Source organism: Carcharhinus amblyrhynchos, chromosome 3, assembly GCF_965287045.1.
Source record: "Carcharhinus amblyrhynchos chromosome 3, sCarAmb.v2.hapA, whole genome shotgun sequence".
NCBI classification, from domain to species: Eukaryota; Metazoa; Chordata; class Chondrichthyes; order Carcharhiniformes; family Carcharhinidae; genus Carcharhinus; species Carcharhinus amblyrhynchos.
The window spans coordinates 137,432,561-137,450,311 of NC_137326.1; positions in this window are offsets into that span (position 1 = coordinate 137,432,561).

Consider the following 17,751-nt stretch of genomic DNA (forward strand, 5'->3'; position numbering starts at 1 on the left):
GATTAATTTAGGGGCAATTTGTTACACCAATCAGCCTAAGAGCACATCTTTGGGGTGTGGGAGGAAACCGGAGCACCCGGAGAAAACCCACGCAAGCACGGGGAGAATGCGCAAACTCCCACAGACACCGGCCCAAATCCATGTATCTGCACAGCAAACAGTGATAGTCGCTGAGCTGTCGTGTTGCCCAGCATCTGGTCCGGTTTAAGTGCACACTAACGACGTGAAGCACTAGACTACTCTCGAAACATCCAAGAGCAGCCCTCGTACGGCCCATTGTGTGTATGCCCCTTGTTGGAAAAAGAGAGGGCAAAGCAGGTGCAGTCGATATTTACCCCATGACCTTGGTGACTTGGCATAGCTTAGCATGTATACCTAGGCTGAATTCATTCAAAGCCATTGGCACAGAGAGAAGGAATGCTGCCTGATCTGTGCGAGGTCAACTCTTAATAAAAGCAAATCACTGCGGATGCTGGAACCTGAAACCAAAAACGGAGGTGCTGGAAAATCTCAGCAGGTCTGGCAGCATCTGTAAGGAGAGAAAACCGCTGACGTTTCGAGCCCAGACCACCCTTTGTCAAAGCTCGACACTCGAAACATCAGCCCTTTTCTCTCCTTGCAGATGCTGCCAGACCTGCTGAGATTTTCCAGCGTTTTCTCTTTTGGGTCTACTCTTCTCAGGTTGAGATGTTAGAATCGGTCATTTCTGGCTTGCAAAAAAAAAGTAAATAAAAACAAATGGTTCACCTCCCAATCACGTTCCAGTAATCACACTGACTTCCCCCAACTGTGCTGAAATATGTATTATTTAGTCTCATGATGTAGAAGAGAGGAGACTAACCCTAACCCTTTCTTCAGCTCTGAAGAAAAGTTATCCAGACTGGAACGTTGGCTCTATTCTCTCTCCACAGATGCTGACAGACCTGCTGAGATTTTCCAGCATTGTCTGTTTTTATTTCAAATTTCCAGTATCTGCAGTATTTTGCATTTATATTAATTAAACTGCACCAGGTTACTACTCTTAAATTTGTCAAGGAATACATTTGATGGGAACCGTTTTTTTGAAATGAGACATGTTCTGGTACACTCTCCTGTTGCGCTGCTTCATGCCAGATTTCATGTTCTGCACAATGCAAATGGGTTTGAACAGAAATCTCAACAAAAAAGCTTTGAGAAACTTGTGCAATGGCATTTAGCAATCCGAAGACCGATTGGCCCCAAAGCAGAAGCTCTTGGGCTGTGGGACCCTTAAGGCTGCAAGCTTTAAATAGTGGCATCAAAAAATGATCACAACTCATCAAGCCCTAAGGGCTGAGTGGCTGTATGTGTGCACATGTGTGTCCGTGTGTACACATGCATGTCTGTGTGCGTGCATGCATGACTGCGTGTGCATGTGTGTGCACATACATGTCTGTATATGTGTGCATGTGTATCTATGTGTGCATGCATGTCTGTGTGTGCATGTATGTCTGTGTGTGCACATGCGTATCTGTTTCTGTGTGCATGTGTGTTTGTGTATGTGTGCACACATGCCTGTGTGTGCTCATGTGTGTATGTGTGTCTGCATGCATGTCTATGTGTGCATATGCGTGTATGTGTGTGCAAATGGGTCTGTGTGTGCATGTGTGTCTGCATGTGTGTGCATGCATGATTGTGTGTGTGCACCTGTGTGTCTGCACATGTATGTCTGTATGGACATGTGTTTCTGTGTGTGTGCATGTATGTCTGTGTGCATATGTGTGTCTTTGTGTCTGCACATGGTTTGTGTGTGCACACACATGTATGTCTGTGTGTTTGTACATATGTGCCTGTGTGTGTTTGAATGCATATCTGTCTGTGCTTGTGGAGGACTGAGCGAGCTGAGGTATCATTGGCTGTTCAGTTGGATATTAAACAACAGCCCATGGTAATATTTGTTGGGACGGAAAGTTATCTCAGGTATCCCGGATTGCACAGTTATCCATCTCTCTGTTGTTTCTCTGGAAATGCTCGTGGAGATTAGTGTGAGTATTGGACTGGCCTGCAACAAGCACACTCAATGCTGCAATGTGAGAAAGCTTCTCCACAGCAAGATCTCACAAACAGCAAGGAGATAGATCATCTGGATTTTAATGAGATCGGTTGAGGGTTAAATACTGACCAAAACTGAGGTCACTGTTTAAAGCAACTCCACCACTCAAACACTGCAATGTTCGTCAATTCTGAAGGTTTCCAAACGTGAGTAAGTTGCAGGAGGAGATTTTAACGTAGATTTTTCAAAATGATGGAAAATCCTGATGGGCATGTTTCCGACTTGCGTGGAAATCTGGCTGAGAAAAGTAAAATTTATTTATTAGTCACAAGGCTTACATTAACACTGCAATGAAGTTACTGTGAAATTCCCCTAGTCGCCACAGTCCGGTGCTTCTTTGGGTCAATGTACCTAACCAGCATGTCTTTCAGACTGTAGCGGGGAAATCGGAGCACCTGGAGGAAACCTGGAGACATAGGGAGAACGTACAAACTCCACACAGGCAGTCACCCAACAAGCTGGGAATCGAATCTGCATCCCTATTGTGTTGAGGCAGCAGTGCTAACCACTGGGCTACTGTATTTGCTTCCATTCATTTGTCTTCCCTGAACATTTCCCTGGTCACTCTGAGGATTTATTAACTCTGGCACTTGTGAACTCAGTGTCAGTATTGGACTGGCGTGCAACAAACTAATCATCTTATTGCTTCATGCCACTGGTGAGATTCCACAGTGAGGATAAAGCAAAAGGTTAAGGACTCTGCATTGTTAATGTGTAACTGCCTCAAATGAAGCTGCAAACATTTCATCAGCAAAAAAAAAGCTCCACAACAACATCTGCAAATGGCTAATGATGCTCATTAATAGACTGAGTGTTCCTCTTCCACTATATTGCCTGCTCGCCCCAGAACCAATGGCCCATTCTACTTTGGCCTAATGATACATTGCTTTTCCTTTCACCACTAATCAGCAAACATAACCTTAGTCCTTTGCATTAACTGAACACAGTCTCGAAACAAAAAGGCTGTTTCCCATCTGGAACCTGAGAGGCAAGAGCTACAGGAGCTGGAGTGGGCAGCTGGCGCTGATTTTATCAACTTTGGGAACCGATGGCGCAATTTCACAAAGGATTCCCACATCACCCTCTAGTCCAACATCTTCTCTCCATCACAGGATACAGGAGAAGTTTGTAAGTGTCCATCTAGTTTCCCTTCTCCCCGTGCTCCATGACTTCCTGTAACGGATAATATCGAATATATTAAGGAAAGTTATATATGTATATATAAAGATCAACACTGAGAAGGAGAGGATCGGTCAATGGTGGGACTTCCCAGCTGTTTCCAGCACATAAAGACGTCACTCAGCTCAAAACCAATCCCCTTTAAACGTGGACTAAAGGTGTTCATTGTCTCTGGTTTCAGTCAGTGAAGGAAAGTAAATGTGAATAAACTATTAAATAAAACAATACGTCACTGTTTTTAGATTTTTTTCAATGGTTAACTTGGAATTTCTTTCTGGTTTCCACATATTGCCCTGATGGTCTTTCATAATCGTAGAATCATTGAATCCTACAGGGCAGAAGGAGGTCTTTCAGCCCATCAAATCTGCACCAACTCATCCCCACCCAGACCCTATCCCCGTAACTTCATGTATTCAACCTGCTAATCCCCCTAATCTACACAACCTGCTAATCTCCTTAATTTACACACAGGGAGACATAGTAGTTAGCACTGCTGCCTCACAGCGCCAGGTACCTGGGTTCGATTTCCAGCTTGGGTCACTGTCTGCCTGGAGTCTGCACGTTCTCCCCGTGTCTGCGTGGGTTTCCTCCGGGTGCTCCGGTTTCCTCCCACATTCCGAAAGACGTGCTGGTTAGGTTCATTGGCTGTGCTAAATTCTCCTTGAATGTACCTGAACAGGCGCCGGAGTGTGGTGACTAGGGAATTTTCACAGTCACTTCATTGCAGCGTTAATGTAAGCCAACTTGTGACATTAATAAATAAACTTTAAAACAAGCTTTATCTTTGGATATTAAGGAGCGATTTCACATGGTTAATCCCCCTAAGCTGCACATCTTTGGACTGTGCGAGGAAATGGGAGCACCTGGAGGAAACCCACTCAGACACGGGGTGTGGGGGGAGGGGCGGGTGGTACAGAAAGTGCAAACTTCATACAGACAATGACCCATCTTCAATACTTTAAGATATTCAAAAACATGAAACAGCAGGAAGTCATTCAGCAACTCTTTGTTCAACCACTCAATGACCTCATCGCTGATCTGGATATTAACTCCATCTATTCAACTTGGATTGTTATTCCACTTCCACACAAGTGATTTCAAGTTCTGCTTTCAAAAGTCACACTCCCAAACCCTCTTTTAAATTATGCTTTCCCTTGCTGCTTCCATCAAGTTTTTGTTCTCAGGTTTTACACCTCTCCCTTCAGATTTCTTTTGTCTGAAAGGCTTTTACACAAACTCTGAGGTCCAGACACTGGTTTCTAAATCAAACAATGTCTCCCAAACTGCAATTGTTTCTCACAAATCTTAGTATTACCACAGATATCTTTGTGGTCTCTCATAATCCAATGTACTTTCATCTCTTTGTGACTTTATTGAAAAATAATCTGCTCTTGTTCCCAGTTTCCTCTGTTCCATTAACTCTAGACTTCTAGAAAAGTTCTCTTCATTTCTCTTGTTCTCTTAACTAGATTGACTTCAGGTTTCTGGCATCTGTTTTCTTAACCATTAGCCTTCTAAAAACCAACTATTTCAGCTGTAAGAGCTGCCTTCTCTTTCACTATCTTTAACTGCAATAAAATAAGCTAACTAAAACTTAAAAGTTTATTTGTCTTCCAAGGCCCCAGTTGCTAAGCAACCACTGCTGGTTTAGTTACTCTTCATGTTGTAGTCCTCTCTAAGCCTAATAGAATCACAGTAGGAATTGAAATCAATACCCACGCATGCAAACACTGTTATGCAGCATGAATCTTAACTATATGTTTTACCCTTCTGGGCACAGAAATATTCAATTAAACTCACTTTATTTCTAATTTTGCCAATAGAAGCATGAATCCCTTAAACCTACAACTGTTTTCCTAACAATATAAATACCATGGTGACAAGAGAAGGTCAAAGGTTGGGAATTCTATGGTGAGTAACTCACCTCCAAATTCCCCAAACCTGGGGTGGGGGGGGGGGGGGGGGGTCAGCTGCCACTCTGCAGGCGATCGGTGGGGGGGGGGGGGGGGAAGGGGGGTCCGCTGCCATTCTGCAGGCGATCGGTGGTGGGGGGGAAGGGGGGTCCGCTGCCACTCTGTGGGCGATCGGTGGGGGGGGGGGGGGGTGGAGGGGGGTCCGCTGCCATTCTGCAGGCGATCGGTGGGGGGGGGGAAGGGGGGTCCACTGCCACTCTGCATGCAATCAGTGGGGGGGAAAGGGACACAGGCTCGCGGTTGGTCTGGGTGGCGGAGGGGGTGGGTAGATAAGGGGAACAGTTATGTTGTGGGGGTGGGGTGACATTTGTGGAGACCATCTCTCCCGAGATGCTTTATCTGCTTTTTGGGGCCCGGGAACGATATGACGGGGAAACGTTTTTTTGCTCACCGCCCATGAGGAGTTCAAATCTCCGATCGGAGCAGCAGCATTACGGGCACGAGAAGCCCTGCCCACAGCGTGATTGAGATTCACAATTTGTGTTCAGGCTGAGCGTGTCTGGGGGCTGAATTGTGCCCAGACTCAGCCTTTAGAATCCAAATGGTAAAATCGGGCCCTTTGTGTCATTGGCAAGTTTAGATACACGGCTCCCTCTTGTGTTCAGCAAGTCATTGGCAATTGTGGCAAATTGTTGAGGCCCCGATATAAATCTTTGCGCTTGCTGACACACTTCAGACCATTCTCGATCGGTGCCCTCTGCGGCGACTGAGGCGCATCACCACTCTCTGTGATAACATCATCCAGCCTCCCATCCACTGACTCTGCCTACACTTCCCCCTGCCTCGGCAAAGCAGCCAGGATTATTAAGGCCCCCGTGCACGATAGAAACTTATAAAATTCTAATGGGATTAGACAGGGTAGATTCAGAAAGCACGCTCCCAATGGTGGCGGAGTCCAGAATTAGGGGTCAGAGTTTGAGGATAAGGGGTAAATCTTTTAGAATTGAGGAGAGGAGAAATTTCTTCACCCAGAGGGTGGTGAATGTGTGGAATTCACTCCCACAGAATGTAGTTGAGGACAAAACGTTGTGTGATTTCAAGAAGGAATTAGGTATAGTTCTTGGGGCTAAAGGGATATTGTGGGGGGGGCACGGTGGGGGAAGGGGAGATCGGGATATTGAATTCGGTGGTCAGCCATGATCAAATGGTGGAGCAGGCTCAAAAGGGCCGAATGGCCTAGTCCTGTGTCTACTTTCTATGTATTTAGGAGGTAAAAGGCTGTGTGTTCCATGTCCCAGTCAACACACAAGCGCATAATCAAACCTGACAGTTGAGTGTTTCGCTGCAGTCAAAGGTTTCTGGGGACTGAATTCCCTCTGGTAGTGCACTATGTTGGCAACATATTCCTCCCTGCTGAGTGTTAACCTATTTAAATCTTATTAATAACAGATTCTGCTCACTGAAATAAAACTGAAACACTGCGGAAGCTAGAATCTGAAATAAAAACTGAAAATGCCGGAAAAACTCAGCAGGTTTGCAGCTTTCCACAGGGACTGCTCCCTCAGTATCCACTCCTCCATCACACCCAACTCCTCATCCCCTCCCCATGGCCCTCCCCACAACCCCTTCCCTTGCAATCGCAGAAGGTGCAGCACCTGCCCCTTCCCCTCCTCGCCGCTCAAACACAGCAGCATTTCACCAGCACCTCCTTCAATTTGGTCTGCTGTATTTGCTGCTCCCAATGCGGTCTCTTCTACACTGGGGAGACTAAATGTGGACTGGACGATTGTTGTACCAAACACCTTCGCTTGGTCCACAGGCATGTCTCCAACCTTCCTGCTGCTGCTGCCATTTTAACTCAGCACGTTGCTGTCCTGTCCACACGTCAGTCCTGGGGCAGCTGCAATGATCCAATGAAACTCAATGCAAACTGGAGGAACAACTTCTAATTTTTCAATAAGGCACCTTACAGCCCTCAGGACTCAACATTGAGTTCAACAACATTAAGACCTTCCTGTTTCGCCTTTAAACTTTTCATTTTATATCCAAAATATTTTTTACCCCGAGGCAAAGAGCCCCCAACCCTCCCCCACTGAGCCATTTGTCACTTGTTCTTTTGTTTTCAATTTCACTGACCTTTTATTCATAGAATCCTACAGTGCAGAAGGAGGCCATTCAGCCCATCGAGTCTGTGCTGAACACATCCCACCTAGGTCCTATCCTTATAACCCCACGCATTTACCCTGATTAAGTCCCCTGACACTAAGGGGCAGTTTAGCATGGTTAATCCACCTAACCTGCACATTTTCGCAGTGTGGGAGGAAACTACAGCACCCACGCGGAGAACATGTAAATTCCACACAGACAGTGACCCAAGTTGGGAATTGAACCCGGGTCCCTGGCGCTGTGAGGCAGCAGTGCTAACCATTGTGCTACCGTGCCGCCCCACTTACACACTCTGATTTCTAATCTTTATATAATTACCAGCACCTTCTCCGACCATTGATGCTTCCTCCATCCCGTGCACGTCTTTCTAACAATCTCTGCTGAGCTCCCACCAATCACTGAGCTTCTACTCTATATCAGCCTCTCCACCCTCTCTTATACAGTATGAAATCCATCACATTCTCCCTCGCTTTAGCTCAGCAGAAGAATTAGAATCAAAATGCTAATTATAATTTCTCTCCACTTACTGGTTCATCTTCAGTTCGATGCCCAAGTTACAGCTCCCTCTGCTGTACATCTCTGCCCGAGCCATTCTGATCTGATGATGGAACGATGCTCCCAGTCAAATTCCAATTTTACAATGCTGTTTTGGAGTTAAACTCTGGATGAAAAGCAATAATCTTGCAACATGTCATAAAAAGCAATTCTATTTTCTATTATTAGAGCACTGGCAAAGCCAGTGATTATCCTGGCAACAAAAACAATAGAAAGAGTGGCATTTCCTTGACTATGTACTTGCCAGACAGAAGAAAACAGTTGGTGACAATTTGACTCATGCAATGCGAGGAACTGACTTCTGGACAGTTCACCACCTGATCCACACCAAGCTGAGGTTAAAGATCCAGCCAAAATACTGTTAACCTACTGAAATGAACTTACCAGACACAGTTAGAGGCCAATTGAGGGGGTTGAGGGGGTTGAGCTATGAGGAGAGGCTGAATAAACTAGGCTTGTACTCGTTAGAGTTTAGAAGAATGAGGGGAGATCTCATTGAGACGTATAAGATGATGAATGGGATGGATAGGATAGAGGTGGAGAGACTCTTCCCGCTCAGAAAGGATAGTAGGACTAGGGGGCACAGCCTCAAGATAAAGGGGGGGCGGTTTAGAACGGAGTTGAGGAGGAACTTCTTCACTCAAAGGGTGGTGAACCTCTGGAATTCTCTGCCCGTTGAAGTGGTGGAGGCTGCCTCGCTAAATATTTTTAAGACGCGGGTTGATGGGTTTTTGATGAGAGAGGGGATTAAGGGTTATGGGGAGAGGGCGGGAATGTGGAACTGAGCCACGACAGATCAGCCATGATCTTATTGAATGGCGGGGCAGGCTCGAAGGGCTAGTTGGCCTACTCCTGCTCCTATTTCTTATGTTCTTACGTTCAATGCCAAACTTGTCAAGAAGCTAATATTGCCTTAGACCTTGCTACACATCCTGCACTTTGATTATCTACCCCCTGTAATGTAGAAGATGACCGAAACACCTCCATGATTAGGTCTTTAAGACTCAGTAGACACCCTTTGATTTTCTTTAATGGGATGTGGCATTGCTGACACATTTACTGCACATCCATAATTGTTCTTGAACTGAACATTTCAGAGGACAGTTAAGAGTCAACTGAGTCCCAGATAGGCCAGACCAGGTAAGGACGGCAGATTTCATCCCCTAAAGGGGATTAGTGACCCAGTTGTCATGGTCACTGTTACTGAGACTGGTTTTATATTCCTGATTTTTAAAAATTAATTAATTGAATTGATCTTCTGTAGGTCTCCCATCAACATTTAAATAAAAAGGAAAGGGTGGAAAAAGTTTAGAGCCGATTAGGAATAAAAAATGGAATTTTTGTGGAGGCAGGAGAGATATCAGAGATTTTGAATCAGTACTTTGGATCTGCCAATCATAGAACCCCTACAATTAGGCCATTCGGCCCATTAAGGTTGATAGGTAAAGATTGGCCAGGACGCTGGGACAGATCCTCAACTAGTGGCTATGGGATCTTTTACATTCACCTGAAAGGAGAGATAGAAACTTGGTTCAACATCTCATTTAAAAGGTGGCACTGCTGACAATGCAGCAGTTTCTCAGTATCCTCTGAAGGGGGCTCAGATTTTATGCTCAAGTCTTTGTAATGAAACTTGAACCCTTTGTACCTACTTTTAACTCAGTCGGCCAGAGTACAATCCAAGGAGGCCTGGACTAATAATCGACCAAATCCATGATATTTGAGAATTCAAGTTCATTGAAAGATATTGCATTATAAACATAAGAACATAAGAAATAGGAGCAGGAGTAGGCCATCTAGCCCTTCCAGCCTGTCCCGCCATTCAATAAGGTCATGGCTGATCTGCAGTGGATCAATGGTTTATTGATGTTCCTTTAGGGAAGGAAATCCTTATCCAGTCGGGGCCTGTGTGTGACTCCAGTACTAAATCTACACTTTTAACTGCTTTTTGCAGTCGTTCAGCAAGCTGCTCAGTTGCATTCAATCACAAGAAAGCTCATCATCACCTTCTGAGAAGCAAGGTCTAAGGCCATGAGGTAGCTGAACTCTGTCTCCAATTATCCTCAGTATCCCCGGTTCAGAATGAGGAAAAGAATCATCTAGGTCTTCTTCAGGGTGTGCTGCTGGAAAACTATTGCGCAGCATTTGGAACAGCTTGGGAACTACCCACCTCATCGGGGCAATTTTAACATCACACTCCATTCAATAATTGACAGCATTGGGTGTAACATTAGCTTTGTAGCCCACCTGATTTTACTCCCCGTTGAAGGGAATGGGTAATAAACTGGTGCCCAATCCAATCCAGTAGATTATTTTTCAAACATTTCAGTCAAAATTACCCCAACGTTTGATGCTGATTGTTTGGGATGACACACGATGCCTGAACACTTGGTTGGAGTAATGAAATCAATATCTTTAGAGGGAAGGGGTAACTTGAAGGGAAAGAGTTGTGATACGGAATATTGCTGCCATCCAGCGAACTCGTACCTCACACCCTCGACAGGATAGATGAAGCTTTTGGAGTTTTAAATTGCCCTTTATTCACACTATAGCGAGGAAGCCTGCCTTCCATAAGACTTTCTGATACATAGTATGGACAATTATATCTTTGCTTATCTTACAAGTAATTCACATATAGGGGTGAGCAGGTGATGGTCATCTGAGACTATGGTGGCTTTATTCTACTTTTATTTCACATATACCAATCACAAGTATAGATTTTTTTTCTTCACAGCACAGAAAACAGGCCCTTTGGCCCAACCAGCCCGTGCCGCCATTTTAACATTCAGTGAACGCCTCATTCCAATCCCTCTTCTACCCATTACTTTTGCCTACACCTCTAGGATTCCACAATAAAGGTGTGCAAATTTACAGAATTATATATGTGTGCCAGATTGAGGGAGGTCTAATTTAGGGACAACTTGTTAACACCAATCAGCCTAAAAGCACGTTTTTGGGGTGTGGGAGGAAACTGGAGCACCCGGAGAAAACCCATGTTTGTTCTGAAGTCATTGATATCCAATCACAACAATTACTTCATTTACGTCAGGTGAATATAGTTACTGCCTCTCTCTGCTTGTCTAATGATTAATTACTAATGAGATACGCCTACATGGTTACACCTTCCAAACAACCAACCTGCTGTTAGCACGACCACCTTGTGGATATTAGTTCTCACCCTCTTGTCCCTTGTTTGTGCTGCTCATCTGTAAAGTTTATTTATTAGTCACAAGTAGGCTTACATTAACACTACAATGGAGTTACTGTGAAATTCCCCCAGGCACCACACTCCTGCGCCCGTTCCAGTACATTGACAGAGAATTCAGCATGACCAAGGCACCTAACCAGCATGTCTTTCAGACTGTGGGAGGAAACCGGAGCACCCGAAGGAAACCTATGCAAACATGGGGAGAATGTGCAGACTCCATGCAGACAGTGACCCAAGACAGGAATCAAACGTGGGTCCCTGGTGAGGCAGCAGTGCTAACTGTGCCACCATGCCGCCTGCTCAGAGATATCTTCACAACAGCCTCCCAGGGAACTGTGTTGTACTCAATGATTTCAGTGCTTTAACCCTTTCAGGTGGAGATGTTAGAGCTTTCCTTTAAAGCAACATAATTATCAACATCACCTCGCAAGCAAATCTGGATGGGTTAGAAATTGAAGATGAGGTGGTTAAGTCTTGTCAGAAAATTTCTTCTCCTGGTCACGTAGCTCTCAGTAATTGGAGATTGGCAGCCAATAACTAGTTCAAGGCCTTTGATGGCAAAACTCAGCAAAGAGAGTAGGAGCCAATCCTAATATGTCAACTTGTTTCCAAAACCTTCAATATCAAAGTCATGACTCATCCAGAACAAAAAGCAAAATAGTGTCTTTTAAGGAGCTGTTCTCAAATTGCAATCTTCTGGATAGTGCTTTGACAGATGAAATAACTTTGAATTTGATATATTTTCTAGACATAGGTTGGAAAAGGTTGGAAAAGGGTAGAGGTAGAGAGATTCTTCCCGCTTAGAAGGGGTAGCAGGACTAGAGGACACAGCCTCAAGATAAGGGAGGGGGGAGGGGTCAGTTTAGATCAGAGCTGAGGAGGAACTTCTTCACTCAAAGGGTGGTGAATCTTTGGAATTCTCTGCCCGTTGAAGTGGTGGAGGCTACCTCGCTAAATATATTTAAGTCATGGGTAGATAGGTTTCTGATAGACAAGGGAATTAAGGGTTATGGGGAGAAAGCGGGAAAGTGGAACTGATCCACTTCAGATCAGCCATGATCTTATTGAATGGCGGGGCAGGCTCGAAGGGCTAGATGGCCTACTCCAGCTCCTATTTCTTATGTTCTTATGTTTGCTCATTCCAAAATTCTCCATTCCAATCTTATTTGTAACAATTAAATGTTCAACTTCCCATATTTCCATTTATTGTGGTTCAGCAAAGTTGAAGCCAAAGGAATATAAGGCAAGTGACAATATGGATACAGAACTGGCTGAGTGATCATTATATCAAACCCTGGGATTTATACGTTGACACAGTAAGAAGTCTCACCACACCAGGTTAAAGTCCAACAAGTCCAGAACTCTTCCCATCATTTATACGTTGAGGCATAGAGTACAAAAGCAAATAAATTATGATGAACTTTTTCAGCCTCAACTGGAATATTCAAAGGGTCGCAATGGCTTAGTGGTATTGTCACTGGACTGGTAATCCAGAGACCACGGTAACACTCTGGGGACCTTGGCTCGAGTCCCACCGTAGCAGTTGTTGAAATTTGAATTGAATAATAATCTGAAATTCAAAGTCTAATGGTGACCATGAAGCCATTACGGATTGTTGTAAAAACCCATCTGGTTCACTGATATCCTTTAGGGAAGGAAATCTGCCGTCCTCACCCGGTCTGGCCTACACGTGACTGTAGACCCACAGTTATGTGATTGACTCTTAACTGCCCTCTGAAACGGCCCAGCAAGCCACTTAGTTCAAGGGCCATTACAGATAGGCAACACATGCTGGCCCAGCCAGCAACATCTAGTATATTTATCAGTCGCAACTAAGGCTTATATTAACATTACAATGGAGTTATTGTGAAATTTCCCTAGTCACAACACTCTGTCACCTGTTCAGGTCAATGCATCTAACCAGCATGTCTTTCAGACTGTGGGAAGAAACAGAAGCACCCGGACGAAACCCATGCAGACATGGGGAGAATGAGCAGATTCCGCAGAGACACAGGGAGAACGTGCAAACTCTGCATAGACAGTGACCCAAGCCGGGAATTGAACCCGGTCCTTGGTGCCAAGAGGCAGCAGTGCTAATCACTGTGCCACCATGCCACACCATCCCATGTCTACATCCCACTGAACAAATAAACATAAAAAAGTGTTCAATTCTGGGCACCACATCTTAGGAAGGACGTGAAGGGCATTGGAGAGAATGCAGAATAGAATCACAACTATAATTCCAGAGATGGCTTAGTTATGCGGATGACTTGGTGAAGCTGAAACTGTTCTTCTAAGAAAAAAAAGGTTGAGAGGAGGTTTAGGTTCAAAATCATGAGGGGCTCTGGACAGTGTAGATAGGGGGAACCTGTTCTCATTGGGAGGGTGAGAATCTGAGGGCACCGATTTAAGATTATTGGCAAAAGATCTAAAGTCAGTCTAAGGATAAACTTTTTTATGAAGCGAATGGATAGGGTCCAAAATTCAGCACATTAGTGCATGCCGGAGGCAGATTTAATCATAGTTTATAAAAGGGAATCGGATAATTATTAAAAGAGAAAGGATTTACAGGAAATGGGGAAATATGGAGTGAATATGGTTAACTGAGCCAGTCACACATAGAACTCAGATGGACTGATGGATCAAATGGCGTACTCATCTCTGTGCCATAATCATTCTATAAATTCTATATGCAGTTTCAGCAATTGGGATACTGTTTAAGAAGGGAGGGAGGCAGCAGATGGGAAATTATACGCCAGATAGGCTGACTTTGGTCACTGGCAAGATTTTCGACTCTATTATTAAAGACGAGATCACAGAGTACTTGGAATTGACAAGCTGCTGCATGGGAAACTGTTAAATAAGACCCATGATGTTAAGGATAAGATCCTGGCACGGATAGAGGATTGGCTGACTGGCAGAAGGCAAAGAATGAGGATAAAGGGGTCTTTTTCAGGATTGTAGCCAGTGACCAGCGGTGTGCCTCAGGGGCCGGTGCTGGGATCACAACTTTTCACGATATACAGTAACGATTTGGAAGAAGGAACTGAAGGCACTGTTGCTAAGTTTGCAGATGATACAAAGATACGTAGAGGGAGAGGTAGTATTGAAGAAGCGAGGGCCTGCAGAAGGATTTGGACAGGCTAGAAGAGTAGGCAAAGAAGTGGCAGATCGAATATAATGTGGAGAAGTGTGAGTTTATGCAATTTGGAAGAAGGAATGGAGGTATAGAGTATTGTCTAAATGGGGAAATGCTTAGGAAATCAAAAGCACAAGGGGACTTGGGAGTCCTTGTTCAAGATTCTCTTAAGGTTAATGTGCAGGTTCAGTTAGCAGTTAGGAAGGCAAATGCAATGTTAGCATTTAAGTTGAGACGGTTAGAATACAAGAGCAGGGATGTACTTCTGACGCTCTATAACTCTCTGGTAAGACCCCATTTGGAGTATTGTGAGCAGTTTTGGGCCCCATATTCAAGGAAGGATGTCCTGGCCTCGGGAAAGGTCCAGAGGAGGTTCACAAGAATGATCCCTGGAATGAAGAGCTGTCGTATGAGGAATGGTTGAGGACTCTGGGTCCGTACTCATTGGAGTTTAGAAGGACGAGGGGAGAATTTATTGAAACTTACAGGATACTGCGAGGCCTGGGTACAGTGGATGTGGAGAGAATGTTTCCATTAGCAGGAAAAACTAGAACCAGAGGGCACAGCCTCAGGCTAAAGGGACAATCATTTCAAACAGAGATGAGGACAAATTTCTTCAGTCAGAGAGTGGGGAATCTGTGGAACTCTTTGCCACAGAAGGCTGTGGAGGCCGGGTCATTGAGTGTCTTTAAGACAGAGATAGATAGGTTCCTGACTAATAAGGGGATCAGGGGTTATGGGGAAAAAGGAGGAGAATGGGAATGAGAAATATATCAGCCATGATTGAATGACAGAGCAGACTCGATGGGCTGAATGACCTAATTCTGCTCCTATGTCTTATGGTCTTAACATTATTTGAAAATCTGAACTTCGATTTATTCAGTGTTCATCATTCATCTGGACAATTTGTTACTGAATTCCTGACTAGGTGTACTGGTTGGAACTATTTAGAAGAATATGGATGGAACCCAGTTCTCTAGGTGCCTTGACCCATAAGCCTGTCTTAATCAACGTTGTCAGTATTTTGTTTGTTTGTTCCTGGAGGTGGTGGAAAGACTTCAGGGAATTCAAGATGAGTTGCTCACCACAATATTCCCAGCTCTGCCCTGTTTTTGTAGCCATATAATTTATATAGTTGGCCAGTTAAGCTTCTGCTCGACAGACTGGAGGGGCTGATTGTGGACAAGTCCCCAGGACCGGATGGAATGCATCCGAGGGTTCTGAAAGACATGGCGGAGGTGATAGTGGATGCCTTGGTGGTTATTTTCCAGACGTCGCTGGATTCTGGGGAAGTGCCGGAGGATTGGAAAACGGCTAATGTTACGCCGTTGTTTAAGAAGGGTGCCAGGCAAAAGGCAGGGAATTATAGGCCGGTTAGTTTAACGTCTGTGGTAGGTAAAATGTTAGAATCCGTCATTAAGGAGGAAATTGCAAGGCATCTTGAAGGGAATTGCTTGATAGAGCAGACGCAGCACGGTTTCATTAAAGGGAAGTCGTGTCTGACAAATTTACTGGAGTTCTATGAGGATGTGTCTAGGGCGGTGGATAGAGGAGAGCCGGTGGATGTGGTCTTTCTGGATTTTCAGAAGGCGTTTGACAAGGTACCTCACAAGAGGTTATTGCAGAAGGTCAAGGAACATGGAGTTGGGGGTAGGGTGTTAGCGTGGATAGAGGATTGGTTGTCAAATAGGAGGCAGAGAGTGGGGGTCAACGGGTGCTATTCGGATTGGCGGATGGTGACTAGTGGAGTGCCCCAGGGGTCGGTGCTGGGGCCTCAGCTTTTTACCATTTATATAGATGATCTGGAGGAGGGAACCGAGTGTAGGATGTCGAAATTTGCTGATGACACCAAAATTGGGGGAACGGCAAATTGTGCGGAGGGTGTGGAGAGTCTGCAGAAGGATCTAGATAGGCTGGGCGAATGGGCCAGGAAATGGCAAATGGAATTTAATGTTGGCAAGTGTGAGGTGGTCCAATTTGGTAGGAATAATGGTAGGAAGGACTATTACTTACGTGGCGAAAAACTGCAGCAGGCGACGGTGCAGAGGGACCTCGGGGTCCTTGTGCATGAGTCGCAAAAACCCAGCTTGCAGGTGCAGCATGTGGTCAGGAAGGCGAATGGGATGCTGGCCTTCATAGCGAGGGGGATTGAATATAAAAGTAGGGAGGTCTTGCTGCAGCTGTATAGGGCATTGGTGAGGCCGCAGCTGGAGTACTGTGTGCAGTTTTGGGCGCCGCACCTGCGCAAAGATATTTTGGCCTTGGAGGGAGTGCAGAGGAGGTTTACTAGGCTGATACCGGAGCTCAGGGGCTTGAGCTATGAGGAGAGGCTGAATAAACTAGGCTTGTACTCGTTAGAGTCTAGAAGAATGAGGGGAGATCTCATTGAGACGTATAAGATGATGAATGGGATGGATAGGATATAGGTGGAGAGACTCTTCCCGCTCAAAAAAGACAGTAGGACTAGGGGGCACAGCCTCAAGATAAAGGGGGGGCGGTTTAGAACGGAGTTAAGGAGGAACTTCTTCACTCAAAGGGTGGTGAATCTCTGGAATTCTCTGCCCGTTGAAGTGGTGGAGGCTGCCTCGCTAAATATTTTTAAGACGCGGGTTGATGGGTTTTTGATAAGAGAGGGGATTAAGGGTTACGAGGAGAGGGCGGGAAAGTGGAACTGAGCCACGACAGATCAGCCATGATCTTATTGAATGGCGGGGCAGGCTTGAAGGGCTAGATGGCCTACTCCTGCTCCTATTTCTTATGTTCTTATGTTCTTGTTCAAAGGTAACCTCCAGAATGTTAACGGTGAGATACTGAGTGATAGTGCTTTGAATGTCAAGAGGAGATGGTTAGATTCTCCCTTATTGTTACATAAGAACATAAGAAATAGGAGCAGGAGTAGGCCATCTAGCCCTTCGAGCCTGCCCCACCATTCAATAAGATCATGGCTGATCTGTCGTGACTCAGTTCCACATTCCCGCCCTCTCCCCATAACCCTTAATCCCCTCGCTTATCAAAAACCCATCAACCCGCGTCTTAAAAATATTTAGCACAATACCAGCTGATATTAATATTGGATAAGTCAGATCCTGGATGAAACCTGGCTTGATAGATCCTGCTTTGTTTTCTTTTAGAAACCGTGAAGGGATATTACTGAACAAATTCACAAGAATTTAGTGATTAACTTTTAACATAAAGCATAAAACATTTATTAAAGAAGGAAAATAAACAATATTACACCAGACCAAAAGGTTGGAAAGGCCTCTATACAAATACAAGAAAATAACTCAAACTCACACCATTCCTTTTGTCCCAGGAATACCCTTACAGACATAAAAATCAGTGAAGATTTACCGCAACAAAGAAATATATTTTCCTAATATCCTTGTGACATACAGTGAAACAGGTTTGTGTGTGTGTGGGGTGGGCATAAATATTTAATTAAACTGAAAATAGTTGGCCTGGAAGGTTAGAAACATCGAAAGGGAGCAGGTGTGAAAGCAAGCATGCTGAAGTGGAGGTG